Consider the following 19,611-nt stretch of genomic DNA (forward strand, 5'->3'; position numbering starts at 1 on the left):
GCTATCAAGAGAATGACCCCCAGATTCCCAGATGATTATCTTGGCCCACCATTGTAACTTTAGCAGACCAGGTGACATCCAACAAAATTACAAGGCAAGTACCTCGAATGTAAAGGGTTATTATGACATCTCAGAAGCATGAAAGAATCATTACTGAAAACAGATGGAAGTTATTCATGATTGAAATGAGTAGAAGGTCAACTGCAGCATACTTACACAATTCAGCTATTGGGAACTATTTTGTTATATAGAAATGCTTAAAATAAATTCAAATGCCAAGATTAATGATAATTTTTTTCTAAAATTACGCATTCTTCGATTTTTCAGCAATCCTCCAGCATGCATTACTGACAGGTGAAACACTTGGACAGTAATACCCGGCAAAGCCAAACCATTTTAATTCAATTGAGTTAAGGCCATTGATTATATTCGGAGTATTGCATGCAGTTATGCTCGACCCCGCACATGGAGGATGTGTCAAGTCAAGTCAAGTCAAGTCAAGTCTATTTGTCACATACACATACGAGATGTGCAGTGAAATGAAAGTGGCAATGCTCGCGGACTTTTGTGCAAAAGACAAACAACCAAACAACCAAACAAATTATAAACACAATCTTAACACACATATTCTTTTACATAATAAATAATGGAAGGAAAAAACGTTCAGTAGAGTTAGCCCCTGGTGAGATAGGCGTTTACAGTCCAAATTGCCTCTGGGAAGAAACTCCTTCTCAACCTCTCCGTTCTCACTGCATGGCAACGGAGGCGTTTGCCTGACCATAGCTGCTGGAACAGTCCGTTGCAGGGGTGGAAGGGGTTTCCCATGATTTTATTTGCTCTGGAGTTGCACCTCCTGTTGTATAGTTCCTGCAGGGGGGCGAGTGAAGTTCCCATCGTGCGTTCGGCCGACTGCACTACTCTCTGCAGAGCCTTCTTGTCCTTGGCAGAGCAATTCCCAAACCAGATGGTAATATTTCCGGACAAGATGCTTTCCAACGCCGCTGCGTAGAAGCACTGGAGGATCCTCGGAGACACTGAATTTCCTCAATTGCCAGAGGTGGTAAAGGCGCTGCCTTGCCTTACTCACGAGTGCTGAGGCGTGTGATGCCCATGTCATATCCTCGGAGATGTGTACTCCCAGATATTTAAAACAGTTCACCCTATCCACAGGATCCCCATTTATCCTCAATGGAGTGTACGTCCTCGGATGATGTGCCCTCCTAAAGTCCATGATCAGCTCCTTCGTTTTTTTGATGTTCAAGAGGAGGCTGTTCTCCTGGCACCAGAGTGCTAGATCAGCCACCTCCTCCCGGTAGGCCTTCTCATCGTTGTCTGAGATCAGGCCCACCACCACAGTGTCATCAGCAAACTTAATTATTGAGTTGGAGCTGAACCTAGCCACACAGTCATGTGTGTACAGGGAGTACAATAGGGGGCTGAGGACGCAACCCAAGTCAAGTCAAGTCAAGTCAAGTTTATTTGTCACATACACATACGAGATGTGCAGTGAAATGAAAGTGGCAATGCTCGCGGAACAACAAAACAACCAAACAAATTATAAACACAATCATAACACACATATTATTTTACATAATAAATAATAGAAGGAAAAACGTTCTGTACAGTTAGTCCCTGGTGAGAAAGGCGTTTACAGTCCGAATTGCCTCTGGGAAGAAACTCCTTCTCAACCTCTCCGTTCTCACTGCATGGCAACGGAGGCGTTTGCCTGACCGTAGTGGCTGGAACAGTCCGTTGCAGGGGTGGAAGAGGTCTCTCATGATTTTGTTTGCTCTGGAGTTGCACCTCCTGTTGTATAGTTCCTGCAGGGGGGTGAGTGAAGTTCCCATAGTGCATTCGGCCGAACGCACTACTCTCTGCAGAGCTTTCTTGTCCTTGGCAGAGCAATTCCCGAACCAGATGGTAATGTTCCCGGACAAGATGCTTTCCACCACCGCTGCGTAGAAGCACTGGAGGATCCTCGGAGACACTCTGAATTTCCTCAATTGCCTGAGGTGGTAAAGGCGCTGCCTTGCCTTACTCACCAGTGCTGAGGCGTGTGATGACCATGTCATATCCTCAGAGATGTGGACTCCCAGATATTTAAAACAGTTCACCCTATCCACAGGATCCCCATTTATACTCAATGGAGTGTACGTCCTCGGATGATGTGCCCTCCTAAAGTCCATGATCAGCTCCTTTGTTTTTTTGATGTTCAAGAGGAGGCTGTTCTCCTGGCACCAGAGTGCTAGATCAGCCACCTCCTCCCGGTAGGCCCTCTCATCATTGTCTGAGATCAGGCCCACCACCACAGTGTCATCAGCAAACTTAATTATTGAATTGGAGCTGAACCTAGCCACACAGTCATGTGTGTACAGGGAGTACAATAGGGGGTTGAGGACGCAACCCTGGGGCGATCCTGTGCTCAGGGTGAGGGACTTCGATGTATTCCCTCCCATCTTGACTACCTGGGGCCTGGCGGTGAGAATGTCCAGGACCCAGGCACACAGGGAGGTGTTGAGCCCCAATTCCATTAGCTTCCCCGCCAGTCTGGTGGGGACTATCGTGTTGAAGGCTGAACTGTAGTCTATGAACAGCATCCTCACGTGGAGGCATTGGAAAAGGTTCAGAGGAAGTTTATCATAAAGCAGACATAAAATGCTGAAGTAGCTCAGCAGGACAGGCAGCATCTCTGTAGAGAAGGAATCCTTATATCCAGGGATGCTGCCTGTCCCACTGAGTTACTCCAGCATTTTGTGTCTACTTTATGATAAACGTCCTCTGACCTTTTCCAATGCCTCCACGTGAGGATGCCCCTCCTCTAGCTGCCGGATGCTCAAACCCCTGCCATTCCACACCTGGAGCTGTCTCTCTCCCTCGGCTGCAGGATGTTTCCCAAAACCACCCCCCCCCCCTCCCCTCCTCGACCCCTTCGTGAAGACGTCCCCAGCTACAGGACGCTCCCCCCCCAGCCCCTGGCAGAAGCTGTTCCTATCCTGTTGCCGGTGGGGAGTGGCAATGGCAGGCCATGGAGGCAGGAGGCCACAGCAACAGTAGGCCATGCCAGCGGTAGACCATGGCAGCGCTCCCTTACCAACCCCTCCCCCACTGGTCCCCGACAACACCGCCTGAAGCCATCCCCCTCCCCTGGTTGAAGGAAGCTCCACCCATGTCCCCACACCCGGCCACCGACAGCCCCTGCCTGAATCCAACCCCCCCCCCCCCCCCCCCCCCCTGTAGAACGCTCCCCCCTCCCGCCTACGACAGCCCCCTCCTGACGCCCCCCCCCCCATCGGCCCACAACAGCCCCCGCCTGAAACTGTCCCCCTCCCTGGCAGTAGGATGCGCTACCCTCCGGACACCGACAGCCCCCCCTGCTGAAGCCGTCCCCCTCCCCTGCTGCAGTATGCTCCCCCCCCCATCGGCCCACGACAGCCCCCGCCTGAAGCCGTCCCCTTCCTCCAGCTGCAGGACGCTCGCCACCCCCCGACAAGCCCTTCGCCCCCCCCGACAGTCCCCGCTTGAAGCATTCCCACTCTACCGGCTGCCGGATGATTCCCCCCACCGGGAGCACAAGATGTGGACATAATTCATATGCTCAGTACAGGGGAAGATCTCGAGACATGGGTGGATTTCAGGGACATCAAGAGGAACGCCGGCATTGACCTATCACTTCTGATTGGGTGGTGCCCTATATTGCTCAACTATTGAAGTTGTTCAAATCTCACATCAATTCTGAGATATGCTCCTCTGTAAAGTCAGTCAAATACGTCTTCAAGTACACCTTGAAGGGAAGTGATCAAGCTGCTATTAGAGTGAACAGTGATGATGACATTACACAGTACTTGACTGGCTCTTACATTGATCCATCAGAAGCAGTGGCATCAATCCTTGGATTTCCGACATGAGAGACAGCCCGCTGTCTTTCGACTCCAGGTACATCCACCACAACAACAACGAGTCGTTATCAGTCAAAGCTGCTCAGCAAGTGAGCAATGATGATATGGCGAGAACGACTTTAACTGAATTCATGGCATCAAGAGCCATTTCCAGGAAAACACTCTATGACGCTGATGTTCCCTGATTTAACACATAGAATAATAAGACATGGCAAAGAAGGAAGGTTGGGAAGGGAATGGGAGATCTTCCAGGTCTTTTTGAAGCCAACGTTCTGGGACGAGTGTATACCTTGTCTCCAAGATGTGGTGACTTCTACTACTTGAGGCTGCTTCTCCATCATGTAAAAGGGTCAGTATCCTTCGATTGATTGAAGACACATGATGGAGAAATTCATCCTTCCTTCAAAGTCGTCTGCAGACAAAGAGGTTTGTTGCAGACTGACAACCATTAGCAACAAACAATGGAAGATGCTGAGAACACAGGACTCCCCAGTGCAATGAGAGATTTGTTTGTTGTTTTGCTGACGAATACTGAGATCAACAATCCTCGACAATTATGGGATCACTTCAAAGATTCAATGTCTGAAGATTACCTTGAAAAAGAACGAAGAACAATGAGTGATCCTAATATCATGATTGAAGAGAAGCATCATGATCAGGCTCTGTTGCATATTCAAGACAAGTTTGAGAATTACAACAAAACAATGGAATGCTTTCATTTGCCACGGCCAAGAAATGGAAGGATGCACCTTGATGATGGCAATCCAGAATTGCTGCAAGAATTGCAATATGATAGAACTGAGCAACAGCAATTTGTTGAGGAGAATGGGCCTCTCCTGAATGCTGAGCAGAGAGAAGTGTATGACCAGGTGTGCAACTGCTTGAAAAGGAAACTTCCTTCAATGTTTTTCATTGATTCACCAGGAGGAACGGGAAAAACATTTATCATCAATTTGATCCTCTCAAGTTAGAGGTCAAGGTGATGTGGCTATTGCTGTAGCATCCTCTGGGATAGCAGCTACATTAATGCCTGGTGGAAGAACTGCACATTCTCGATTCAAGATACCCATCCAAGTGACCTAGGATACATTCTGCAACAATAACAAGAACTCTAACACTGCACGTTTGATGAGGCAAGTGAAACTCATTGTTTGGGATGAATGCCCAATGGTTAGGAGAGAGAGCTTTGAAGCAGTGGACAGAACTCTTCAAGATGTACGCAGCAACAATAAGCCTTTTGATGCCATTCTTACCATTTGTTGTGGTGATTTTCGACAACTCCTTCCTGTAGTGAAAAGGGGAAATGATGCTGATGTTGAAAATTCTTGCATCAAGAAATCCTACTTGTGGACACTTTTCACCAAGTTTCAATTGCACACAAATTTTTGTTGAAAGATGGCGAAGACGACATTTTAAAGAATGAAGATGATGAAATTAAAATGCCACAAGGCATGGTTGTATCGGCAAAAACACTGGAGGATTGTATTCATTTCATCTATCCCACATTTGACAATACTATAGAATTATTCTCTGACAAATGTATCTTAGTTCTGCACAAATATACAATGAGAAGGATCAATTCTACATGTATCACACGCTTCCCAGGAATCATTAAAAATTACTTTTCTTTCAATGCTGTCACTGAGGGAACTAATGCTACTCGCTTCCCAACAGAATTCCTCGATTCACTCGAGATCTCTGGATTACCACCACACAAATTGGACTTGAAAAAAGGATCTCCAATGTGAATGAGAAACTTGGAACCCCCAAAGCTATGCAATGGAACAAGGATGATTGTGGAAGAACTACACAATTGTCTGATCATTGCAAGGATCAACATGGGAGCTTTCAAAGGTGACCGTTCTCATTCCTAGGATAACGCTCAATTTGACAGAAGGTGAAGACATTCCCCTTCAGCGGACCCAATTCCCCATTCAGTCAAGTTTTGCTAATGATGATACATAAAGCACAAGGAGAAACCATGGAGAAAATGTAGATATACTTCAAGAAACTGGTATTTCAGAATGGCTATATGTGCTGTATATGTGCTAATGGCTATATATGTGCTAATGGCTATATATGGCTGCGCCACCGGAGAGTTGCTATTAGTGGATGGGGGGTGAGGGGGGATCAGGAGTGTCACAACGGGAACCCGTCAGCCATGCCTGCGCAGTTGGGGGCTATGGGTGAGTGGTGTAATATTGCGTTGGGGGACCAGGCCTCCCATCATGTGAGAATCAAGGGACCCAACGGAACTGTCCCACTTAGTCTAAATATATAACTAAAAGTCACACATTTTAACTAAATCCCTGACCCTCTTGCTCCTCCCCCATCTGCATGTTTTACAGAGACTGACTGAATGGCTGCGCACTCAACAGTGTCCGGGATTTATATCAGTCCGGGAACCCGTCAGCCATAGGAGCGTGGCCCAGGCCTCCCAGGAGAGGGACCCATCGGGTCCACTTATTTTAACTAAAACACTAATAACCCTCTTTTATTTTTCATCGATGGGCAAACATTCTCTTGTCCTGCACAGCAACGAGGAGGAGAACTTTTTAAAACTGTAACTCTAAGATGGCCAAAAATCACAGCCGTAAGTGGCAGCATTATTTTTTAAATCAATATACAGTACAACAGGAAGTGGGCAAGTTCAGACTTTTAGTCATATAGATATTATGGGAGTCATGTCCTGTTCTGTGCATGAATGCCACAACAAGTAACTGCAATTGCTGGAATCTTATGTAGAAAATAAAGTGCTAGAATAACTCTACGGGTCAGGCTGCATCTTTGGAGGACATACATAAGTGACATTTCGGGTTGGGACCCTTCATCAGACCGAATTATGATGAAAATGCTGGAGTAATTCAGAGGGTCTCTCCCTTATATCCCCTCTTCGTCCCTCCCCCACCGCAGTCATTGTATTAGTTTCACTGTCATCATGTTGTGTTTCACTGTCTGTATTACTCATTATCACCTACCCCACAATCAACAATGGACCATTGTGGGCTCCACCTTTCCTTGATCATCATTGGGTTTTGCATATCTTTCATTCATTTGTTCTATTTACCTTCCATATCACTTGCTTCCATTTTTCCTGGCTCTCAGTCTAAAGAAGGGTCTCGACACGACACATCACCTATTTATTTTATGCAGAGATGCTGCCTGACCCGCTGAGTTACTCCAGCAGTTAGCAACTCTGGAGAACATGGATAGATGACATTTTGGGTCGGGAAAGATGACATTTTTGGGTCATGGATAGATGACATTTTGGCTCATCCTCTGTCCTGGGTCTAATGTAAATTCCCAACCCGAAATATCACCTCTCCATGTTGTCCAGATGTGCCTGACCAGCTGAGTTACCCCAGCACTTTGGATCTTTTTTTGTGAACCAGCATCTGCAGTATCTTGTTCCTTCTTTTCTCAATGCCCTGACTGATGAAGGCCAATGTACCAAAGTACCCCTCTTTACCACCCTATCTACCAGTGAAATTACATTCATGGAACTGTGTACCTATACTCCTAGGTTTCTCTGCTGTACCACACTCCCCAGAGCTCCACGATTCATTGCAAAGATCCTGCCCTTGTTTGACTTCCCAAAATTCAACGCCTCACACTAATTTGTATAGAACTCCATTACCTATTCTCCAGCCCACTGCCCAGCTGATCAAGATCCTGCCATCATTTTGATGAAAAAGGGATACGAGAGGAAGTGGAGGGTAAGAGAAGGAACAATGGGTGATCGATGGTCAGTGTAAGACTCAGTGGGACAAAAACAATCAAGGAAAAAGCTGCCATATGATGTGGTTGAGGCAGGAACTATCCCAACATTTAAGAAACAGTTAGATAGGTACATGGATAGGACAGGTTTGGAAGGATATGGGCTTAATGTGGGCAGGTAGGACTGGTGTAGCTGTGCCATGTTGGCCAGTGTGGGCAAGTTGGGGTGAAGGGCCTGTTTCCACACTGTATCATGCTATGACTCTATGACTCCATGAGTGGTTAAATGGTGCACTGCTGGGTTAAGGGGCTTGCCATGTTCTGGGACAGACAGATTGGGCCTTAAGCTGGCAGCAGATCCCTCTACACATCATCGGAACAACAGATTATTGCTCCTCGGACACTGATGACGGGATTCTTATCAGTATTACTTGTCTACAAAAAGTAAAGCACTCTGAAGTTAAACTGATAAGTCAGAAAAAAATTATTGGGCATTGGAGGACCCTGTGTGGTTCCTGACTCTTTGTGTGATGTATTACTTTTCTTCTTTGTAGGTGAAAAGCAACTGTTATGGGTAGCAATTTATGACACGATTACTGTCAGTATGAGAAGCAGAGTTCACATGATGACATCATCTTCTCAGGTGAATTGCAACTGGAAACGCCAAGTCTAATTTCCTGATGGGCCAGTCCCCCCCTGATAATGTGAGTACACTTTTCAAAATAGATGTAAAAATGTCCATTACATGTACTTTACAGATAATATGCAGACACTAATGGTCTTTTCTAATCCAGCGCTGATATTCTTTGAACAGAAGCATCCCTTTGTGACTTTCATTTGATCTGTAAACTGCTCAATGTAATAAGCTTGGACTTTAGTCTTTGAAATAAAAAGTACCCAATTTTAAATAATTGAGGCAATTACTGTATCAACAATACTGTGTGCTTTCATTCTTCACATGTTAAAATATCATCCAGAAAGATTAATATTATTTTCTATTGATGTTGTAATTTATATATATACACACACACAGACACACACACACACACACACACACACACACACACACATATACACACACACACACACACACACACACACACACACACACACACACACACACACACACACACACACACACACACACACACACATATATATATATATATCATTTTGTTCTATATCTCTACATCACTTTATCTCTCATTTCCTTGTCCCCTGACTAGTCTGAAGAAGGGGCTCGACCCAAAACATTACCCATTCCTTCTCTCTGGAGATGCTGCCTGTCCCGCTGAATTTTGTTTTAGTTTAGTTTAGAGATACAGCACAGAACAAGCCTTCCAGCCCACTGGGTCCACGCCGACCAACTAACCAACGATCCCCGCACATTAACACCAACCTGCACACACAACACACTGGGGACAATTTTTTTCATTTACACCAAGCAAATTAACCTACAAACCTGCACATCTTTGGAGTGTGGGAAGAAACTGAAGATCTCGGAGGAAACCCATGCAGGTCACGGGGAGAATGTAAAACAGCAGCCGTAGTCGGGATCGAACCCGGGTCTCCGGCGCTGCATTCGCTGTAAGGCAGCAACTCTGCCGCTGCACCACTGTGCTGGAGTTATTCCAGCATTTTGTGCCTATCACATATACATGCACACACATATATATGTTCAGAAATTTAATCTCAAACCTGATTAGTTTAGCATGAAAACTAAATTGAGAATCATCGGTTTCCTCACAGATGCTAACTATCATGTCCTAACACTTATAGATGATTTGTGGGGTGATTTTAATGGGTCAATGCTTAACACACATTTATCATGATAGTTTATCCAGTTCTGGGGTTAGTGAGTTCTGCATTTTTTAAAACATTTTGGACAGAAGAAATATAATTTAAAATTGCTCAAATGCAGAAATTGTCATGCGTAGGATTAAATAGATTTTGAAAGTATTATTTTAATGGAGAATAACAATGTGATAAAGAGATTGATTGCTTGTTATAGAGTCATAGAATCATAGTGATACAGTGTGGAAAGAGGCCTTTCGGCCTAACTTGCCCACACCGGCCAACATGTCCCAGCTACACTAGTCCCACCTTCCCACCATTGTTCCTCCAAACCTCTCCTAATCAAGTACCTGTCTAACTATTTCTTAAATATAGGGATAGTCCCTGCATCAATTACATGCCTTGACAGCTTGTTCCATACACCCACCATCCTTTGTGTGAAAAGGTTACCCTTCAGATTATACTTTCCCCCTTCACCTTAAGCCTATGTCTTCTGGTCTTGATTCACCTACTCTAGGCAAGAGACTCTGTGCATCTACCCGATTTATTCCCCTAATTATTTTACACACCTCTATAAGATCACCCTTCATCCATCTGCGCTCCAAGGAATAGAGTCCCAGCCTGTTCAACCTCTCCCAAAAGCTCCGACCCTCGAGTCCTGGCAACATCCTCATAAATCTTCTCTCTCCCCTTTCCGGATGACAACAACTTTCCCATAACACGCTGCCCAGAACTGAACACATTACTCTAAATGTGGCCTCACCAACGTTTTATACATTATATGTAGGAAGAAACTGCAGATGCTGGATTGAAACGAAGATAGACACAAAATGCTGGAGTAAGTCAACAGGAGAGGTAGCATCTCTGGAGAGAAGGAATGGGTGACGTTGTGAGTTGAGACCATTCTTCAGACAGAAGAAGGGTCTCGACTCAAAACTACACCCATTCCTTCTCTCCAGAGATGCTGCCTGTTGCGCCGAGTTACTCCAGCATTTTGTGTCTATCTTATACGTTATATGCTATGATTTTAGATGTTAATAATATGCATGATGATTTCTAGACTAAGGAGCAGTGTGCAAAATACATGGAGGCTAAAGACCGTGAAATGGCACTGAAACAGAGGCACAACTCAAAGAGCAAATGAAAAGATAGCAAGTGAGGTGGACTCATTTTTGCAGGTCGGACTTAGAGCTCTTTGTTATTAAAGGAATAAAAGGAAAACCAAGACCTTTGGGCAATCTCTCATCACGTCTTTCACATCTGAGTAGAGATTACCACAAAAGTGAAAGCTTGCTCAGAAGCAGCAGGAAAAGGATTTTACTTACCTTCTGAACAACATTGAAATAGAGTGGTGCAGGGAAATCTGATTGGCATAAATGCAGATGAAGGTGCGATATGATGGAAATGTGTAACATAGTGCGAGCAAGGGAAAGGGTGGGTGGACACTGTTTCCAGACATCAAGGAATCAAAAGTGAGAGACCAGAGATAGGAGATAAAGTGCAAAAGATTTGGAACAAAGAGAAAAGGACATTTTGTTATGGTGAAACCCACTCTCATGGTGACAGCTTGTGGCAATGATCAGGTGACATGGTTGAATCAGGTAAACGATGATTGTGGAATATATCAATGTCATTTGAATGACTTGCTTGACGGAGAGCAAACACCTTAACTGGATTAGCTGTTGAATTCAACTGAACTTCTGCACAGTCTCTGGTGGGGGAGGAAAATAATATTTCATGTTACCTACTATTTCATACTATTTTTTATAAATAGGGCTTTCCAAGTGGGAAATTGTCCAAGATGTATTGCCAGGAGTGCAATGCTCAAATGCCTGACTTTCTATCCATTTTTGAGAAAACTATGTTCTATTGCTTCGCCGTTAGCAGGACTGGGTATAGCAGCAGCTCGCATCATCCCTTTCTGCTGCCTCCAGTCTACTTAAGGCAAGTCTCTTGGGATTGGAGACATGTTTTTCATGCTCAGGGGCTCCTCTCTGAGATGAATTTGCTCTCTTTGTAGTTGCAAGTAAATCTGGATTCACAATGCAACAATGACAATGTTCATGTCACTAGATAGATAGATAGATAGATAGACAGACAGACAGACAGACAGACAGACAGACAGACAGACAGACAGACAGACAGACAGACAGACAGACAGACAGACAGACAGAGAGATAGATAGATAGTTGTCATCACATACACCATGAAGGTGTAGTGAAATTCTTTGTTTGTGCATACACAGTATACAACAGAGTCGCCACAAGGCGCAGACAACGATACAAAGTACCCTGAAATATTGTTGGTCCCTTCTTCATCGCCTCCTACCCCCTACCACTGGTCTGGTTCTCCAAACTAAACTAACTTAAACTCTGCGGGTTAGACTGCATCTCTGGAGAAATGGAATAGGTGATGTTTCAGGTCATGACCCTCCCGGAACGTAACATTGAGTTACTCCAGCTCTTTTGCCTCTATCCCTGAAAATGGTAGGTTTATTTAGGATGGGAGGTAACAATCTGACGTACCTTAAACCAAAATGGAACTGCTTCCATCTTTAAGGGGAGTGGTGTTTTTTCTCCCAGGTTGGCTAGTTGTTTATACTTGAAGGTTCACAGCAGTTGAATGCATTTCTCTCAGGCCATTGAGCTCAAAGAACCAGGAACATTTCCCCCACCCTCTGTCCTCCTAATGACCTTTAGTTTATACCAGGGTCACTGTTGTTCTTTGAGATCCTATCGAGCCGATGCCTCCATGGCCATCAGTGTGAGTGGCGCTATTGCCTTCAGTTCATCTCAGGCTCAGCACTCAATTGCATTTAGTTTATAAGCAGCCAAGAGTCACCACAGCCCTTCATTCAATTCTTATCATGTGTATATTGGTTGAATCATATTAATAACACATTGAACAAATTCCTGCAATGTACAGTATATATGAGATGATTTCTCAAACTGCATTTTAAATAACTGATGGAAGTGCAGGCTACTTTAAATCAAGTTATATGTAAACTTAAAGTCAAGTCAAGTCAAGTTTATTCGTCACATACACATACGAGATGTGCAGTGAAATGAAAAGTGGCAATGCTCACGAATTGTGCAAAAAACAAACAAACAACTACAAACAGAATGGAACAGAATCACATATTCACATATTACATATTTGTGGGAGGGAGGGAAGAAAAAGGAAAAAAACAGCTATTTTAAGAAGACACCACGCAACAGTAAAATGGTACAGTAAATTTAGTCCCAAGAGAGATAGAAGAAAGGGCTGATTAATAATATGTTAGCAAAGAGGCTCCAGGAAAAAGTGATGTTATCATGACAGATTTTTACATTACGTTTCTTTTTTTTTTTTTTGTTTTTGTTTATTTTATTAGAAGTTAATACAGCACAAAACAGTACAGTGGAACCTAATTTTAGGTGCCAACTATGTAATACCGTAATCCATTCTATGTACAACCTCTAGTTTTATGTTATGAGAAGGAAGTAAGCAAGACAAGAAAAAGAAAACAATAGAAAGAGGAAAAAGTGGAAAAATAGATGGTAGAGAGTAGAAAAACGTGAAGTGTGTATATAAAAAATAAAAAAGGAAGAGAGAAAGTGGAAAGTAGAAATAGAAGAGAAGGCCCCTTAAAAGAGAATTTTTCAAATCTGTATTCGGAGATGTAGATCTATCCGCGTCATGAACTGAAATCAGCAATCTTTACGGTACCGTTGCATCACATGATTCCAAAAAGTCGATGAAAGGAGACCAACTCCTTAAGAATTGGTCATATTTATCTATTTGTCGGAGTCTCATTTCTTCAAGGCGTGCTATGTCCATCATATTCCTAATCCACATTTTAACAGTTGGTGTGGTTGTATTTTTCCAAAATTTAAGTATCAATTTCTTTCCAATTATTAACCCATAATTAAAAAAAAACATTTTGATCTTTATTTAAATTGGTATCTTCTCCTATTATTCCAAATATAATCCATTCCGTTTTGGGTTCTATTCTTGACTTGAAAAGCTTTGTAAATATATCAAATATATCACTCCAAAATTTATTCAACTTACATTTGTACATCCTACAAATGAATGTGTTATATTAGCATTTTGAAACAAACATTTATCGCATCTGGGAGAGATGTTTGGATAACATTTATTCAACCTCGTTTTTGAATAATATAGTCTATGTAATAATTTGAATTGAATTAAATTATGTCTTGCATTAATAGAACAGTTATGTGTATTCATCAAATACTTTTCCCATCTATCCTTCGAGATCTTTATCATTAGCTCATGTTCCCAATCTTCCCTTAATGCTTCTGTTGAGGGTGATTCTCTATTTAATATATTATTATAAAAGTATGATATTAATTTTTGTGAATCAGCCTTAATATTCATTGCTTCTTCTAAAGGATCTAAAAATATAGTTTGAAATCTATGTGTATATTTCTTCATAAAGTCACATACCTGTATATATTTAAAATATTGATTATCCTTCAATTTAAATTTTAATTTTAATTGTTGAAATGATAACAGTTTGCACACTTCATACATATCCCCTACTTTCCTAATCCCCAGTCTATCCCATTCTTGATATGCGTTGTCGATGAGAGAAGGTTTGAATGCGGGGTTGTTCAATAGTGGGGTTAGTACTGATAAATTATTTAATTTCAAGGATACTTTTATTTGTTTCCAAATTCTTATTATATTGTAAATAATTGGGTTCTTCTTATATGTTATACTATTCAATTTTATCGGTGAGAGCAGGATCGTTCCTATATCGTGCGGATAGCACTCCTCTTTCTCCATTCTTATCCACTCCAACTGCTGAGTGGAGCTATCCAGCCAGTACATTATGTTCTTAATATGCACTGCCCAGTAGTAATACATAAAGTTAGGTAATGATAAACCCCCAACTTCTTTAGATTTGCACAAATGCTTTCGTTGAATTCTATGTGTTCTGTAGTCCCATATAAAATTAGTGATAGTGGAATCTAGTTTTTTGAAAAAATATTTTGGAATATATATTGGGATCGCTTGAAACAAATATATTAATTGTGGTAAGAAAGTCATTTTTATAGCGTTAATTCTACCTATCAATGAGAGCGGAAACGTTTTCCAAAATTTAATCGTATCATTCAGTTTATTTAATAGTGGTATAAAATTGGCACTAAATAATGATTTGTGTCTTCTTGTAATTTGAATACCCAGATACTTGAATTTTTCTGTTGCAATTTTGAAGGGGAATTTTAGTAAGTGTCTCGAATCCTGTGGTTTTAAAGACATAATTTCGCTTTTATTCCAATTTATTCTATATCCTGAAAAAGAGCCGAATTCCTCATTAGTGTTAATAAGGTGGGTATACTCGTTTGTGTATTAGTAATATATAAAAGGATATCATCAGCATATAATGAAATTTTATTCTTTGAATCCTTGCTGTTATATCCGTGAATATTCGGGTGATTTCTAATCTTTTCAGCCAGCGGTTCTATCATAAGGGCAAATAGCAATGGTGATAAGGCACACCCTTGCCTATTACCCCTTGATAAGTAAAATTTTGGAGATAGCGTATTGTTAGTTAATATTCTTGCCGTAGGTCTATCGTAAAGTAGTTTAATCCATCTAATAAAATTCTCTCCCGTATTAAATTTTTGGAGTACCTTGTATAAATACTGCCATATTCTACTTGATCAAATGCCTTCTCTGCATCCAACGTGATAACTGAAATATCATCATTGTCCTCATTATGAGAGTACATTATATTAAAAAGCCTTCTCAAATTATTAAATGATTGTCTTTTGGGTATAAATCCCGTTTGATCCGTATTTATTAAATTGTTAATATAATTATTTAGCCTTCTAGCTAGAATCTTTGCTAAAATATTCTGATCCGTATTTAGAAGTGAAATAGCTCTATAAGAACACGGTTCATCTAAATCTTAATCTTTTTTTGGTATAAGCGTTATTGTTGCTTCTGCTAGGGTTTCTGGTAGTTTATTTTCAGTATAAGCTTGCATGTATAAATTGAATAATCTTGGTACAATTGACTCCTGTTATCAAAATTAGGCGCGTAAATATTTATCATAGTTAATGGTGTATTGTAAATTTCTCCTGTGACTATAACATATCTTCCCTCTTTATCAGATATGGAATTCTTTAATTTAAAAGGTATGCCCTTCCGAATTATAATGGCCGTGCCTCTTGCTTTAGAGGTGAATGAGGAGTAATAGGTTTGACCTATCCAATTTGCCTTTAATCTGATCTGAGTTTGTTGTTTCAAATGTGTCTCTTGTAGGAAAGCAATATCCATATTTAATGATTTTAATTGTGCCAGAATTTTACCTCTTTTAATTGGCTCATTCGCACCTCTGATGTTCCAACTACAGAAGGTGAGACCTCCGATATTTATTTGACTATTATCTTGCATTGGCTATTATTACCAGACTGTATGATTCATGTGATGCAGCCAAGTACCTCAGAATCCCGAATCCAGAGTTGTCCTTCATAATTTCTACAGTAGTTCTACATCTCCTGACACTATTAAACGTAATTAAGGGAAAGTGAAAAACATAAAATAAAGTGTACATAAAAATGATTGAGTCATACAACACATAATTGTGAATAAACAAAAAAAGTGAATGTAATTTATCAAAAAAGCGATAAATTACAAAAAAGCCACCTAAGGTAGCTAGATTTGTTTTTAAATTGACCTCCGTCGATGAGATTATGCACTGGGCCTTGTCCCCCTATTAGAATTTGACCCAAGGTTAGTCGGTTCCCTCTAATTGTTACCAAAATTATCATATCAGGTCATCGCTGAACAGTTTAAAATAGAATAAACTAAAAGGGAAGGTAGAAGATTTGGATTAAAATAAAAGTAATTATGGGTTAAAATACCTCGTCAAAAATTACACTTTTCATTTACCTATGTGTTAGTTAATTCATTATTAGTATTTAGTATTTAAAATATATGTCTTACCTCCCCCATCCTTCCTGCTATATAGTTAATCATGTTAGTATAGGACATTACGCCTTTAACATTGGTTGAGTTTATTGCGCGTAATTGGATAAAATGATAATAGGTCATATAGTATGGTTACATTACGTTTCAAAGTGGTGCAATTCAATCTGAAACCAGTATTTTGAGTTAAAACAAAGAAAACTATGAAGACGTGACGGGCAGGTTGGTAGGGCTAAACTGAGCAACGTTATTTAAGAATACGACAGCGGGCAGGAATGTAAAGAAATAATATGATTTGCAATGAATATTGCATTCCTTTAAGGCACAAACAAAAGGACAGGCAAGGTAATCGATCAATGAACTGCAGAAGAACATAAAGTAAGTAATAAGTTTAAGCAAGCAGCTTATAAAGTTGGTACACAAAAATGCTGGAGAAACTCAGTGGGTGCAGCAGCATCTATGGAGCGAAGGAAATAGGCAATGTTTCGGGCCGAAACCCTTCTTCAGTCTGAAGAAGGGTTTCGGCCCGAAATGTTGCCTATTTCCTTCGTTCCATAGATGCTGCTGCACCCGCTGAGTTTCTCCAGCATTTTTGTGTACCTTCGATTTTTCAGCATCTGCAGTTCCTTCTTATACAGCTTATAAAGTTGTTTGGGAAAGCAGATGGCCTGAGGTTTGGAAGTACTTTAGAATTTAGCTAAGAGTAATCAAGATATTGATTAAAAAAGTAAAATGAATGAGAGCAAACTAGCCAGAAACATAAAACAGATGGTAAGAGTTTCAGTAATGGGTCTGTCCCACTTAGGCGATTTTTCAGGCGACTGCCGGTGACAAGTTTTCCGGTCTGAAAGAACACAGCAACTGGACACACGACTGTCAGAGTGGAACACACACACACACACACACACACACACACACACACACACACACACACACACACACACACACACACACACACACACACACACACACACACACACACACACACACACACACACACACACACACACACACACACACACACACACACACACACACACACACACGCTTCCTTCACCAGCCTGTTATGCAGGTGGGTGACAGAGCAATCGGGGGAGCGCTGTCTGAGTGAAATTTACATGGTGCAAAGCAAAGGAGGTACAGACACACACCGCGATGAACAGGAAGGTAGTTAAGATGGCTAACACAGTGTACGGCAAGTCCTTTAAAAGAGGGAGGTAGAGGGGAGGGAGAGGGGGGAGAAGGGGGGGAGGGGGGGAGGGGGGGAGAGGGGGAGGGGGAGGGGGGAGGGGGGGAGAGGGGGGAGAGGGGGGGAGGGGGGGGAGAGGGGGGAGGGGTAGAGGGGGAGAGGGGGAGAAGGGGTGAGAAGGAGAGAGAAGGAGTGGAGACGACTTTTAAGAAGCCAGTGATACACAGCTGTGAAGCTCGGCGGACATTTAACATTATGGTTATCCTTGGTTCCGAAAAATACTGCTTAGGTTTAATAATGTCCCCAATGAGCTAATGAAATTCACCAGTCAGCACCGACTACAACCCACGAGAACCTAAGAGAACCTCCGACCGACCTCCTGGCAACCCACTAGGACCTCCTTGCGACCCACCTACGGCACAAGAATTCCCGCTACTCTTCATTCTAGTCGCCGCCAATTTTCCAACATGTTGAAAAATTCGCAATGGCCACAATGAGGCCGCAACTATTTCCCAGAATGCGGGAGCTCCTCATGACCATGAAGGCGACTACCCAGCAATCACCCACAGACATGTGGCGAACCATGTGACGACTGCACAGTCTCCTGCAGTCGCCTAAAAAGTCGCCTAAGTGGGACAGACCCATGTCTGTACAGAACAAAATGTTGCAGCTAGTGGAGATGCTGTCTCACAGCTCCAGAGACCCAATCTGAACTGTGAGTGTGGAGCAACTCAGCGGGTCAGGCTGCATCACTGGGGTAAAGGTCATAAAGTTATAATTGATGGGAGCAGAATTACGCCATTTGGCCCATCAAGTCTACTCCATCATTCAATCATGGCTGATCTATCTCTTCCTCCTAACCCCATTCTCCTGCCTTCTCACCATAACCCCTGACACCCATACTAATCAAGAATCTATTTATCTCTGCCTTAAAAAATATCCAGTGTATACAGCCTTCTGTGGCAAAAAGGAATAGGTGACGTTTCGGGTTGGAACCTTCTTCAGACCCTGTCTTTATGGAGTTTGTATATTCTCCCCCTAAAAATATCAGTTTCTTCTGGATGATCTGGTTTATTCTTGCATCCCAAAGATTTGCACATTGATTGGATAATTGGCTGCTACAAATCCTCTAGTGTTCAATAGGCAATAGACAATAGACAATAGGTGGCCCTTCGAGTCAGCATCGCCATTCACTGTGATCATGGCTGATTATCCACAATCAGTACCCCGTTCTTGCCTTCTCCCCATATCCATTGACTCCGCTATCTATAAGATCTAACTCTCATTTGAAAGCATCCAGAAAATCGTCCTCCACTGCCTTCTGAGGCAGAGAATTCCACAGATTCACAACTCTCTGGCTGAAAAAGTTTTTCCTCATCTCCGTTCTAAATGGCCTACCTCTTATTCTTAAACTGTGCTCCAGGTTCTGGACTCCCCCAACATCGGGAACGTGTTTCCTGCCTATAGCGTGTCCAATCCCTTAATAATCTTATATGTTTCAATAAGATTACCTCTCATCCTTCTAAATTCCAGTGTATACAAGCCTAGTCGCTCCATTCTTTCAACATATGACAGTCCCACCATCCCAGGAATTAACCTTGTGAACCTACGCTGCACTCCCTCAATAGCAAGAATTGAGGGAGACAAATTTGGAGACCAAAACTGCACACAATACTACAGGTGTGGTCTCACCAGGGTCCTGTACAACTGCATGGCCCAAATGACCTGTTTTTGTGCTATTTGACGTCTGTGGGCAGATGTGAGTTCCCTGTGTATTGTGCCATCTTCTATGCTGTCTTGTGCTGGGCTAGCAGGGAAAAGGCAGAGTATATTTCTGAGTGTCTTTTTAAAGGTAAGGAAATTTGTGTTTGACTAATCAGTTGAAGTTCTCTGAGGATATAGTGAGAAGAATGAGACTCAACAAGGCGGCTATTAATCCCTCTTATTAAATGTTTCTGTCTCTATATGATATGATACAATATAATACAATTTTATTGATCCCGGAGAGAAATTGGTCTGACACCAGTCAGAAGCTGCAGTTACAAGGCAATGAATGTGTCATGTGCATTG

This window comes from Leucoraja erinacea, chromosome 6 (assembly GCF_028641065.1).
Source record: "Leucoraja erinacea ecotype New England chromosome 6, Leri_hhj_1, whole genome shotgun sequence".
Taxonomy (NCBI): Eukaryota; Metazoa; Chordata; class Chondrichthyes; order Rajiformes; family Rajidae; genus Leucoraja; species Leucoraja erinaceus.